The sequence below is a fragment of the Lissotriton helveticus genome, chromosome 5_1 (assembly GCF_964261635.1).
Source record: "Lissotriton helveticus chromosome 5_1, aLisHel1.1, whole genome shotgun sequence".
Taxonomy (NCBI): domain Eukaryota; kingdom Metazoa; phylum Chordata; class Amphibia; order Caudata; family Salamandridae; genus Lissotriton; species Lissotriton helveticus.
Window position 1 is genome coordinate 684611526 of NC_136065.1, and position 14179 is coordinate 684625704.

At 45.6% G+C, this 14179-nt stretch overlaps 2 protein-coding genes across 2 annotated transcripts in view; one reads left to right on the plus strand and one right to left on the minus strand.

The window, feature by feature from the left end:
- ASCC1 (activating signal cointegrator 1 complex subunit 1) overlaps positions 1-1568 on the minus strand; it is a 771288-nt gene extending 769720 nt beyond the window's left edge. The window contains exon 1 of the mRNA XM_078643075.1: positions 1370-1568. The gene's annotated coding sequence lies outside the window, so the exon portion shown is untranslated. The remainder of the gene's footprint in view (positions 1-1369) is intronic.
- Positions 1569-1680: 112 nt separating this feature from the next.
- Positions 1681-14179, plus strand: part of ANAPC16 (anaphase promoting complex subunit 16) — a 128183-nt gene continuing 115684 nt past the window's right edge. Inside the window, exon 1 of the mRNA XM_078643076.1 lies at positions 1681-1852. The gene's annotated coding sequence lies outside the window, so the exon portion shown is untranslated. The remainder of the gene's footprint in view (positions 1853-14179) is intronic.

Below are 14179 nucleotides of genomic sequence, written 5' to 3' on the forward strand. Positions count from 1 at the left end.
GCAAGCAAAATGACATCCCAGCTAGACTTTTTCCTCATTCGCGATCAGCAACATCAAAATAAACCTCCCGGCGAGATTCTACTCGAGCGGCAGTAAAAGACAGCTCGCGCTGCGCAAGATGCCGTTTTCAATAATTGCACAGTGCGGACAAGCATCCGGCACTGTGCAATCATCGCGAACAGGGAGCTATGCGTAGTGCGATGTGCACTTCGCGTACTACGCCCAGGGTTAATTATTTGCTTAGTGCTAGACCATATTGGGTCCTGGCTATTGACTAGAATAGGGTTCAGCTTTCACTGCCTATACTGATTCACATGTATTTACATTTTGAGTATTCTGAATTGGTTGACTAATTTTAACCGCATGCGTGCGGCGCGAATTCCCCGCCCATGCTGACTCCGCCTTGCGCCGGCGGAGTCATGACGGAACGGTTCCGTCATGAGCACAGCTCAACCGACGCTCATGACGGAACCGTTCCGTCATCAGCATCGAAGGGGTTAAATAAATCTTCAAGATTTGGACCTTGTCCCATGTGAATTTGCCCATGTGAGTTCTCAGGGTTTACTTTGTCATTTGTAGTTATACCTAGGGTTCTTGTCCAGTTTATTTTAGGTTAGTTTGACTATCCAATACAAGTGTCTCACTATCACCCCTGTACGCCAGCATAGTGATCGAGTTTGCAGCTGAAGGTGCCTGTGCGGGGCTAGTTCAGCTACTTCAGGTACAGTGCTGAGGCTATTGAAGTTGTGGAGGAGAAGCATGCATTGTTATATCATTGGGGGCATTTTGGTTTATCTAATTCCTTTGCCAACCTTCAATATTGATATGAGTATCCGTGCTCAAGAATACCACACGATACATCGTATTTATTTGTCCAAATAAGAAACATTATTACTTCAAAGGAGAAACATTTTTGCCTAAAGGAGTGGCATGTCACCGTCCCTTTCCCATGACGCTAAGGAAATGCCTAGGGCACATACAGAAATTAATGTCCACAGTGTGATTTCATTTTTGAACAAAATATATGTTATAACCCCTAACAGTTAAGATTCCATAATGTGTGAGGCTTTTAAACAAGATGGCACTTGAGACTCGCTGAGAGTGAGCCTACTCTGAAAAGCGAGGCTCACAATTAATTGTAAGGAACCGGTATGGCAGTCAAGGGCGGAACCTGTAGACCTGTATATACAGTGCGATCTGCTCTTAAAAAGCACTACTCTCAGATACCTAAACTTTCACTCAATGGCCGGAAGTCGCCATGTGCTGACAGCATGAGACGTGACACCTCAGCAGCAACACATATTGTGACACAGGTGTAACGTAGGTAAAAACAATAAAACAATATATTAGACACAGAAGCTGAACTAACCGATTCTTCCTGCCTGCAGGTGAATCCTCCCGAATCTAACGGAATGTTCCAGAACGTGTTACCTCCAGAACCTTAAACTTCCAATTTATTTTCTTCGCGACTCTATGCCCAAATAATAAGGGAAGTTAATTGAAAAGCTGGTTTGAAACCGACTGGCAGACTGAGGGGCGGTACTAGAGCGGCCGGTGTAGCTGTCCTTCTCAATAAACCTCGCAATTGGTTGGAAACAATGACCCGCCCCGTAAAGGACAGCCCATGAGGCATGAGGAACCGGCCCTTGCAGCTGGCGCACCGGAAGCGGTGACCCTGCTGCTCCGGAAAACATGGTGCAGCTGCACAAGAGCCGGTGCTCCATGGTGCCAATAACGAGGGGATGAAAACAACAAACTGGCTCGGGAACATCAGGACCCTAGTACCGGAATAGGAGCTCCGCCTGCTGCATAGACTACCATATCACATCGGGGGGCCGGCAGCCAGTCAGAGGTTAGTGTCGAGACGGAGACTGTCATTGTCCTCTTTAGAGACGGGGACGTTTCAAAGGGAGCAAGTTACTTTTGAACTGCATGGGCCGTGTCAGGCTAGGGCAGGGGCAAGTTCTCTGTAGTGACCTCTTGCATACGGAAACCTCTTTCCTGCCATAGAGCCTGACGATGCCAGGTGTCAGATGTAAATGCACAAAACAACTAATTAATGAATGGAATGCTTGAATCTCAGCCACTGGCTATTTCTCTGGGCTGCATCCTTCATGTCCTTTTTTGCCCACCATGCCATCTCAGTTTGGACTTAATATGCAACTCAGTCCTGACCCTGCTCCTCATGGGAACAGGGCGAACTGTCAGGCCAGGTCCTCCCTGAACTGCAACACAAGCAACTCAGGAACGGTTTAGCTCTTATTAGAGCCAGGCATAGTTTGGTTCTAGTGGCACAGTGAGCCTGGGACTGCAATCTGGGCATACCCGGAGCAATTAGGGCATCAAATGCAAAAACAACAAGCTGCTGAATGGAATGCTTGAATTAATCTCAGCCACTGGCAATTGCTCTGGATGGCATGCCAGTCCATTGTTTTTCGCCCACCATGCCACCTCAGTCTGGACCCACACATATGGAAATCGGTCTTGAGCTGCTCCTCGTGGGAACACGCAAGCCAGAACTGGCAGGCTGCACAGTGTGCAAAATAATGGATTGGGCTGTGGCCTGTGTAATTTCCAGTTGCGGAATTTAACTCAAGCATTCCACCCATCACTTTTATATATACTTTAGTCTGGCAACCTAAGTTGGACGAGTATGCCCAGATGTGGGTCCTGTACACACTGTGTCACTGGAACAAAGCTATACCTGGCCGGGTAAAGACCTACTGGTACCTCGGGGTACTATTTGGCGATAAGGGCTCATTTGAGCAACACAAGATGGACCTGCTAAGGAGACGTAGCACCTTACTTGCAGCATTTTGAACACTGCAGAGGTTCTTGGGGGGACCTAGTTATCTTCCGCTCTTAAAGTTAATAAAAGCAAAACTATGGCCAAGTATTACATATGGTGGTGAGGCGCTGTGTGGAAGAGATTCTATAACCGTAAACAATGCCATCTCAAAAATATTTAAGTTTCTGTTTCAGCTTAAGTGTAATTCATGGCCAGCCCAAACAAGGCTAGAGTTTGGGTTACCCAACCAGCTCATTGCTGGGAAAGGTCAATACATAAAGGTATGGAAAAGGATAAAACCAAACATCTTTAACCCAATATGTCAATTGCTTTGGCAAAAAATACAAGTAAATCAAAAATCACAGTTTTGGGAGTACCTAAAAACAGCATTAGACGAGTACTCCGTACACTCAATTTGTGACATGTCAATAACGCCAGAGTCTTTCAAAAAAATAATCAACAGAATAACAAAACAATTGTCGATGCTTAAGGACAAAGAATCCCTTGCAAAAAGAGCGCACGCATGGATGATTGTGAACAAATACAAAACTTTCAAATCACAAACTTACCTAGAAACAACTTGGTCTACAAAACTAATAAAGGCTTTTATCAAAGCAATATTTGGCTTTCTCCCGGGACTGTCTCATGCAATGCCATGGCTGCGTACAACAACACACATGTTCTTTTAAAGAGAAACAAAGGCGTCCCCACCGGGAATGGACCGATATTCAATGTCCAATTGCAAGAGTCATCACTCAAGTGGAAACTAATTATCTACAACACAGCATGCCATCAATTGGGCGGAAAAGGTAAAGGTACAATGATATATCCTAAGTTTCTTGTGGGAAATTCAGAGTTATGCTAGGTACCCAGGAACACATTCACATTGCTTGCAATAGTATAATACAAATTTCAAGAATAAACTTCAAATTATTAGAATTCAATTTCTAAAAAACTAGAGAAAAACATTATATATCAGAAAAACATGCATAATGCATGCATGTTTTTCTGATATATAATGTTTTTCTCTAGTTTTTTAGAAATTGAATTCTAATAATTTGAAGTTTATTCTTGAAATTTGTATTATACTATTGCAAGCAATGTGAATGTGTTCCTGGGTACCTAGCATAACTCTGAATTTCCCACAAGAAACTTAGGATATATCATTGTACCTTTACCTTTTCCGCCCAATTGATGGCATGCTGTGTTGTAGATAATTAGTTTCCACTTGAGTGATGACTCTTGCAATTGGACATTGAATATCGGTCCATTCCCGGTGGGGACGCCTTTGTTTCTCTTTAAAAGAACGTTTTTTCCCCCCCCAGTCCCCTACAAGTCTGAGCGGGGTCCTCCTTCATTTTATGACAACAACACACATGTCCTGCAGATTATGCAAAACAGGAGAAGAAAACATCACCCATTCAGTCTGTATATTTCCAGACCCGATTGAAGAAAGAAAGGGCTATTGAAGTGTATTTTTAACATTCGCGGTGTTCAAACCTGCAGACAAGCACTTGGAAGATGTCTTAAATCAACAGATCTAGTTTGATACTCTGCTTTTACTAAATTAATGTTATTATCAAAAAGGAAATTAGTCTCCTGTCAATAGACCCCACCCAACCTGGAACACAGAACTTGCAGTACTATTTCCCAAGAGGGTTTAATTCGGGTATGCTTAATAGTGAATTTGCACAATATGACCTGTACTAGAAAAGAAATTCACTTTTTTAGATACCCGTATTGGTAATCTAATTGTGGTGATAACTTTAGTATTTTAATGAGGAATCTTAGATTTATAAAATGAATAATATGTCTATGTGTCTAAATGTACTATTTTAAATAAATATGTTTTATTATATGTGGATATTTTTACAAGTACACATGGTAATATTTTTAAATCAACAATAAACGTACTTATAACTGGCTGATGAGCATAAAGTACGGCGACCTGGCATGGCAATTCGGGCTGTACTGTTCCCACTGGAGCAGGGTCGAGACCGATTTGCATATAGCTGGAGCCAAACGGTGGCATGTTGTGCAAAATAAGGATGGGTTGCAATGCAGTCCGAATAATTACCAGTGACTGAGATTAATTCAAACATTCCATTCATCACATTTTTATTTACTTTAGTGTGCACCATACTTGTGACGGGTATGCCCAGACGTGGGCCCTGTGCACATTGTGTGATTGGATTGAAGCTGTATCTGGCTGATGAGCCCTAAGAAGGTATAAACTGGTCCTGGGTTGCTTGTGTTCTGGTTCAGGGAGGACCTGGCCTGCAGGTTCTGGTTGGTTCAATAATGATTTGCATATAGCTGGGTCCAAACCGAGGTGCCATAGTGTGCAAGATAACAATGTATTGGCATGCAACCCGAGTAATTCCCAATGGCTGAGAAAAATCCAAGCATTCCACTCAACTTTTTTTGTACAATTTATTGTGTCACCCTAAGTGGCACAGGTATGCCCAGATGTGGGTCTCGTGCACACAGAGTCACTGGTACCAAGCTATACCTGGCTGCCATGCACGCTGTCACTGGAATCAAGTAATACCTGACTGATGATCCCTATGTAGGGCGAAATCCGTCCTGGGTTGCTTGTGGTCAGTTCAGGGAGGCCCTGGCTTTGCTGTTCGGGCTGGTGTGTTCCAATTGGAGCAGGGTTGGAAGTGATTCGCATATAGCTAGGCCCAAACTGAGATGGCATGGTGGACAATATATCAATGGATTGGGATGTGGCCCGAATAATTACGAGTGACTGAGATTAATTTAAGCATACAATCCATCACTTTTGTGTATACTTTAGGTGTCAGTGGCGGGGTTGGATTAACAACTTGTGAGACTGATCTGCTCAGATAAGGCTTTATTTTGATAAGGACACGTTTGCGTTGAGTTGTTGTTCTTCCTGAAGGACTTTGGGCGGTATCCGTCTTGTTTGGCGTTCCTCGTTTTAACCTGGCACGTTCCAGTTTTGCGTTAGTGCTTTGCGGATCCAATCTCCGTTATCTGTCCGATTTCCGGCAAAGCTGGTGTGGAGGTAGGACATAAAGTAAAGAAAGAAAAAGAATGGTATCAGGCAGTTGCTCGGCTCATAAACCACTATGTAATGGGTCCGGGGTTGAAGGAGGCACCTACACACACTCGTGCACGTTGTGAAGCACTCTGGTGGATAACTTGATACGGCGGTCGAGTGCTTAGAAGTGAGGTGAAAGTGATGTGAGGCGATTTAAAAGCAGGAGGGGTAGGGATCTCGGTTAGGCGGTTGGGTGACCTCTCCTCCCAACCCACCCGCGAACCTGTCCCGTACCTGTAACATCCATGTTCCTCCTGGCTTCTCCTCTCTGGCTGCTGGTCTTCTTCCTCGCTTCTCTTCGTCTCCTTCGATACTCTCAACATACACCACAAACGCTCCGGCTCCTGACACGACTTCCTCTTCTCTGGTGATGGTACACCCCGTCTTCCGGGATTCCTCTGCTCTTATTGGTGGCAAAACTATATGGTACATTTCTGAAACAGAAACATACATTTTGCCTGCCTTTCTCTTTATTGATGAGGAAGCTGTAAATCTACTTCCTTGATTTAAGACTGTTGCCATGCAGTATGTGATTTTTGAATTAACTTTGCTGTTGTGTCCCACTTATTTGTTGGTTACCTCATTTATAATTCTGACTGTTTTACCCCTCATGAAACACAAGTAATTCAAAACGTGTATGTTTTACCTCTACCACTAGCTAACCCTAAAATCACCTTTGTCTCCTCTTCCTATCCCGAACCCCCAAATCACCCTCGCCTCCCTTTACCTCTACAAACCCCAAGCCCTCAAGTCACCCTCACTTCCCTTTAACTCTACTCATCCCTGAACACTGTCACCCACACCTCCCTTTCCCAACCTGAGCCTTCGGGTCACCTCACCTCTATTTACCCCTACCCACTCCTGAGCCTTCAAATCACCCTCACCTACCTTTTTCCTCTCCCCACCACTGAACCATTGTCTCCCCTACCTCGCTTTACCTCTCCCCAACCCTGAACCCTCGTCTCCCCACCTCCCTTTACCTAAACACACCCCTGATCCCTCAAGTCAGGACCACCTTCCTTTACCTCTAGCCACCCCCTTTACCGCCACCTAACCCATATTCATCAAGTCACTCTTACTTCTCTTAACTTCTGTCTACCCCCGAACCCTCAAGCCACCCTCAACTTCATTTACCTGCTGTACAGCTTAGCTAGGGTCACTAGAATTATGCGATTGTGTGACGATTTTCGCATAATTGTAGATTTGCAGTATTTGCAACATAATCCACCATCTGCTGCATAATCTGCAGATTTTAACAAAAAAAAACAATTCTAGCTCAAATGGTTCAACAGTTAGTAAAAGCACAGCAACACATGTTGCTGCGCAGTGGAAGGTACTTTGCGAAGGTCGACTGGTCACCTTTATGTAGCTTATTGCAATATTACGTTGTGTTATATTCCTGGGTTAGGCCCATGTAGGGAAGCTGCTCATTTCTCACATCGTCCTCTTTTTCATAATAACCTTTCTGCCATGACCTTTGCACATATTTGCATACACGACAATTTTGGATTAGTTTCACTGAAACAACTTTGTTTACACATCTAGCTTAGCACAACATTATCATGATGTCTCAAACATCATGTAAAACGCCTCTTTACACACTATGTAAAAATGTCGTTCAGTCTTCATCCATGGGGCGATAGAGCTGTCTACATATCCATAAAATCGCTAATCTACAACTTACATCTCAATGCTGCTTTCCTTTATATATAAAGAGCATACTGATAGATTAGCAGAGGAGGCACTTCAGCTGACACTGAGTGTCCCTGCACGCATCGGTCCGACATCCCGTAAGGGGTGTCCAGTTTGTGACTAAGAGGGAGTCCTTCATTCTCTCCAACCAAGTAATGGGGATGGATCGCCCCTAGGGGAGATTCTTGGCTCTACACCAACACACACTATAGGTACTTAGAGTAGGGTTTGCATAGTAGGAGTATGCCTGATTACTGCCTTGTTTATATGCATGCATATACACTGTTGTAGCACCATCGTAGAGCTCTATTTACACTGTTGGTGTCTGCAATCACTTTAATCTGCTTCTGTCTACTGATTATCACAGCACATGTATTCTATACAAAAATAATGTTGGTTCAATAAATATATTGAAAACATCCCACTGTGTATTCTGTATATTTCTCTGAGCACAAGTACGCACGAATGACTGAGCGAAAAGTTATGATCTGTTTCCACGATCCCTGAGGGTTCTCCTGTTCAGTGGTTACCAGAAACGATTAGCTCCCTGGTAAGGTTAGGGGGGGCGTGTGGTGGCACTGTGAGCTTGCTGGTCTCTAGGCGGGGTGCCCTGAATCAGTCTAGGCACCTCGCCTAAAGTTTATGTTGTCCAAACAAACACGCAGGCCCTATGGATTAGTGGGAACTACACGACCGGTGTACTAATGAGGTACAATTAATGCCCAGACACTATTAACAAGCTTAAAAATGACAAAATAATGAAGAAATACATCACAAAATGTGCCACATCATTTGTATTTTCTTGCTGCATACTTTACTCAACCCTGCCACAAAGTTTGACTCTCACCAGCCGCATAATTCCACTGTTCCTGAGCTACAAGAAATGGACAAATCCAATAGCTCTCCCATAGGCAAGACCTATTGGCATTGCCAATGTTTCTTGTTTGTTTCTTGCTGCAGTGACCTACCCACTTAATGCGTTCTAAATATGTAGACTTTGGATGTGCATACTTCTCTCATACAACCCATCACCCAGTCTTTTAGAAGTTCTGAGTCTTCTTCCCTATCCACCACTTGTAACATGATGACGTGCTTTTGTCAGCACACTGTTATTTGGGACAGGCATATTTCGCAAAGGGGAATCCACTGAGATTATTTTACCCTCCTTGTGCCCAAAGGGATCCTGAGTGTTGTACCATCATTTTCGTACCGAGGGCTGCTCATTGTGCGGGAACACTATGATGCGGTTTACCACATCTAAATCTGGTAACCTGCAATTGGGCCAGAATAGGCTACAGCCTTCTTTCTACCTGACAAACTACAAATAAGGATGTAAGTGTGATTATTATCCACCATAAGTTCTCCCTTTTAATAAACCTTAGTAAAATTGAGCACTAAAAGTTCTTTTTCAGTTTTCTTATTTAAAAAAATGGGCTGCATATTAACACTTTATAATTTTAAATGAATTTGGCTTATATTTGGTCGGTGTGCCTGCTGTCCATCTCTAATTTACTTAATAGATTGCACTCAGGTTTAGAATAACCAGTAGAGCCACAGTCACTCCTACACTGTGCAGTGGTTCCCATAGCTAAATGTTTCTTATGCTACTATGTAGTTTGCTGCTTGATTAATAATGGTCCAGAACTCCTGTACACTGTGACTTATGCGCAGTGATAAGGGATCCTAGATCAATTTGTTAAAGGTTAGTGACCCCAATATCACTTGTCCCTGGAATTTTAGGTTTCGCCTGCCGAAGGCTGCGCTCTGCGCAGCTTTTCGGCGCAGGCGAAATCTAATGTTTACTATATGGGCTACAGGAACGTCCCCCGGCTCCCATTGGCTAGCTCCATAAATGGAGGCTAGCCATAGGGAGCTGGATCTGTCCGTCAAGGCCGGACCAGATTCGGGGGCGTTCCCGAGATTTTTTCGCTCTCCGCCTCTGCGATGTCGTCATCGCGGCGGTGGGCGGAGTTTCTTTTTTTTTTTTTTATGGGTTTGTTTTTGTCATACGGCCGCCGGAGGAAGCCCAGGTGAGTGCTTGTTCCTCATGATATCGATTGTTTTCACTGAAAGAACACTGCTCTGAAAACTGGGTAGATACTTGCTTCCGCAAAAAGGGCCAGTGTTGGATTTGGGAGCAGGTAGGTAGATGGTGGTTTGCTACGGAAAAAGTTACAGGGACGTAGTTGGTTCTTTATTTAGAGTTTGCGTTATGTGGTGAGTAAGTGCTTTTCTGCCTATGTCAGCGTGCGCCCGGGTCCCAAGGTCCGTGGCGTGTTGTGCCAGTTCCCACGATTGCGTTCTTGCTATGAACGAGTGTCGGGTTCTTGGACAGAGACGACTCTGCGGCCAAGACCCATTTTGCTGTGCTTTCTGGTGTGATCAGCCAACTGGTGTGGGATGCTTGTTAATTTTACATGTGATCATGTTCGTTAACTCCAAGCTAGGGGTGCATGTACAGGTTACCTCCCTGTGCAAAGTTCATGACGCTCACAAGACTCCTTCGTCCACATTCCTGCCGTACAGGCGCGGTCTTCGGGTCCGTATTGCCATTCCCCCTTTTGTTTTTTGAACTCGCAGCATTCCACCGCGCTTTCCATTCAGCAACCGTAGGGTGCAGATGCCAATGTCTTGGTGAACTATTCGGGTGGGGGGTGGGGTGGAGCCGGGGATATGCGCGCGCATTCCATCATCCTCTCAGACAGACCAGGCTACTATACATGTCTGCTAGGGCCTTCGTTGCTCTTTTGGTCTGCTCGCAAGCCTCGGCTCTCCCTTTTAAGGGGATGGACCCTCTCCCTGCACCTAGCCTAGTCAGAAAGACTTTTCCATGCAGTGGGCTGTGGACCCTTTCACATTGGATCGAGGCTCATTCCACACGGAGAAGGAAAGCCGCAACAGAGCTCGCTTTGGAGCATGTTACTTAACTGTGCAGGGTGTTTGCGGAGCTCTGCGACCTTTTTCAGTGCGTCACTACTGGAGGTAGCTCAGACTCCCAGGCTAACCCCTCTCTGTGCCTGTATGTTCAAGTGCTTGTGCAGCGGTGTATTGATCCGTGGTACAAGCAGGGGCATAAGAAGGTAACTTTGTAGGAGATGGTAATTAACTATTTCATCCATTGACCTGTTTGCGTGGCCTAGTTCTTTTGCATCGGTCTTGCTATTAACGTCATTGCCACTTGCCCTCTTTTTGTTATTTTCCATTCCTGCTGCTCCTGCATTATTTGTATTCGTGCACACGACCTTGTGTGACTTTCCTGCTGACCACAGAGTACATTTATTTGTCTAAGAACGTGTTGCTTTGTACTTTGGGAAATTCTCTAGGCCTGAAACTTGTGAGACAATTTTCTGTGACCCATTTCTGACCTCTTGCGTGTGTATTTATTTTATATTTGCCGAAACAGCATTGCCAAGAGTTGTCATTTGTGTATAGTTTTACTTAGGCTATAGCACGGGTTTTGGATCTCTCTATCTTGCATCGCACAGCAACGAGGCTCGCAACGTTGCCCAATGTAGTTTTCATAATCGTCATCTTCAATAAAGTTTATTTTGGATAAAATAAATCAATAAAACTTACATAATAAACAGACATCATTTAAATATCTCATTTACAGTTACCGAATATTTTCCATCTTTAACAAATAACCAGGAATTCTAAATGTATATGAAAAGAGGCTAAAAGTATTTTAAAACTTGAAAGAAAAGTTAACTTTTAGCTCTACTTTATTTATAATTCATATCAACTAAGCAGTTCCGCTTCCATCTTGATACCTAAGGGGCTTCCTCTGCAATATTGAATTGTCCTGATGATGGTCTTATAGACTACTGCTTCAAAGACCGAAACATCGACCTCTCCAAATTTTGGAGCGGATGTTTGTTGTGACTTGATTTGTTTAATTGATTTATACATCTTTTCATGACATTGTTTGCCTATGTTATTTTATTTGTTGTATCCCCTTGAATTAATTTCTGATATATAAAATACAGAATATATTTTCATACAAATAGGATTTTCCGTGTGCTTCTTTTTTCAGACTCAAAATCCACATCCAATGCTGTGGTCCTCTGGACACCTTCTAGTTTGATCGTATATGACAAACTTAGTGATTAAAGTCAACAAATAACTTGAACATTGATCATAAATAAAATCCCTTGTAGACAATTTTCACCCTGTACTGTACACTGCCCAAGCCTACATGAGTTGGTTGGGTCACCCAGATTTCCTAAAGCCATATATACAGGCACCCAAGCTTCAAAAGAGCATTAAGCATGCTCGTCCTCCATTACTAGCCATGTCATTGTGTACTTCATCCTAGCAGGTGGTCCCAGCAATGCCTTTCTGCATTTCTTAGATTTCTGTCCTCTCATATCACCATGTCTGCTGGATTTCAACATTTATCATGACCCCCGTTCATCTGAAAAGCAGTTCTTTGGACCATATAATTCTTCTTCATCAACATGCTGAGCTGCCAAGATCCAATCAGCCCTCCCCTTGCCACTTCTCACACAACACATTTTGTCACTGAATATCCAAACCAACTAAAATAGATATGAGGAGGGCGCTAGGTGGCGCACATGCAAGATGGCAGCACGACTGTGAGGCTCCTGCAGCCTAGCGTGGAAATCCTTTCATTTATCCTGCTCTAAGGCCCCACAGCTGCGTTAGAACTCGGCCTGTTGAAGAATTAGACCAGCTGAAGACTGGCTGCAAAGATTAGCTGAATTGGGTTGACCGTGCTCCTACCGTGGAGGCGTGAAGATCCGGCCGAGGGAGAGGGTGGAGCGATGTGGCTCCCCAGCGCGGCCACAAGAACTACGTGAGTCCGCTGCTCCACACGAGGCGGCTAGGCCCTGGGACGCGGGTCGGGCGGCAGCGCTGGAGGAATTGGCCCGGCTCGCCTTATCAGCACCCGCAGCTAGTACCTCACTGGGGACTCTGCCTACTTGCGGCCTGAGACAGACTGCGCTGACTGTGCCGATGCTGAGGGTGGTAGGTGAGCGACGGCGTGAGATCTGCACTGGGAGTGCGCTGTGCTCCTTGGCGGTGAGGAGTGTGCCGCCACCGCTATCCTGAGTGGGGCCTCGGCGCCTGGTGATGGCCCGGAGCGATCGTGCTACTCTCGCTGCCCTGTGAACTGGTGGATCGGCGCTGGGCTGCACACGCACCATCAACACTGCACTGGTGGGAATCGGGGCGCTGGAGGCCTCCCGCGGACATTGTGCTTCCCTCGCTGCCTTACAAGTGTGCTCTCAGGCGCTGGGCCTGACCTTTCCTGCTTCTGATGCTGGGGTGTGAGAGGTGCCCGCTTCTTTAGTGACGCAGCTCACAGACGTGGCCCTTCTCCCCAAGACGGCCCCCATTGGTGTTGGTGGGGGACGGGGTGAGTGATTGCGGAGCGGCCATATGCCAATGCCCTCCCTTTGATTCTTTATGGGCACCTGGGTTCCCTGGACGGGTGCCAGCTTGAGGCCGGGTGCTACTGACCGCCATTTTGTGCAGTAGAGAACTGGATGCACAGTGCGATCCCTCTATTTATGCTGAGCCTTGCTGACTTGGGGAGCTATTGTTGGATATAGAGGCACATACAGAGGTGAAGCCGAAGACAGGACGACTTTAAAAAGGTGACCCTTTGATCTCTCCCCAAACTATGCTGGCTGGATCAGTAGGGCTTGCTCTGACGACATCCTGAATATATCTGTGTGCTGCTGTAGTATAGCCCACTGCCCTCTCTGAGCTCATCGGACTGGCTGTAATCCACCTGTGGCAATGTGCGCGCCTGGGGGCGGAGGGACCTGGCTGCTCTGCACTGCTCACTGCTGGTTCTCTGGAGGAGCCGAGCTCTACCTAAAGCTTGGGCGCACAGGTGGCAGGCACTGTGATACACCCACTGTGCCGCAGACTCTTCTACACTTGGGCCTCATCAGCCATTGTGCCCGTCATATCCTTTGCCCATAGAGTGCACGAGGCCACAGCAAGGATAAATAAGTAGTCCGTGAATACAGGACGCCATGGGCAAGCCAGACACTCGACAACCTAAATTAAACTTTGAGGCGGCTAAAAGGAGTGCCGAAACCTGCAAGACGATCAGGATCTAGACAAAAGAGATGAGACCCTGGTTTGGGCGACAGCGCAGAACACTGATATACAAAGTATACTTCAGGAGGTGCGACAAGGGTTCTCCACCATAGTGGACAAAGTGGACAGAATGTCGTCACGCATGGATGCCATTGTGCATAAGCTGGAGGTGCATGAGGACCGCGTCAAGGAGGCGGAAAGGCTCATTTCGGACAATGAAGATACAACAACTCGAGTTACAACACAAGGCGCCCACGTCGATATACTCCTGAAATTCATTGCAGCGAAAAATGAGGATTTAGAAGTGCGAAGTCAGCGCAAAATTATTTGCATCCTAGGTATTCCTGAATTAACAAACACGGGGAAGATGGAGGAATATGTGGAAAACCTACTACTGTAATCAATCGGAGCGGAATCATTCTCCAACCAGTTTATAATGGAGCGAGCGCATCAGTCTCTGGGGCCGCATCCGCCTCCTGGCAGCACACTGCGTCCCATCATAGCAAGACTTTTGAACAATAGAGATCGGAACGTTGCACTCCGTGTAGCAAGAA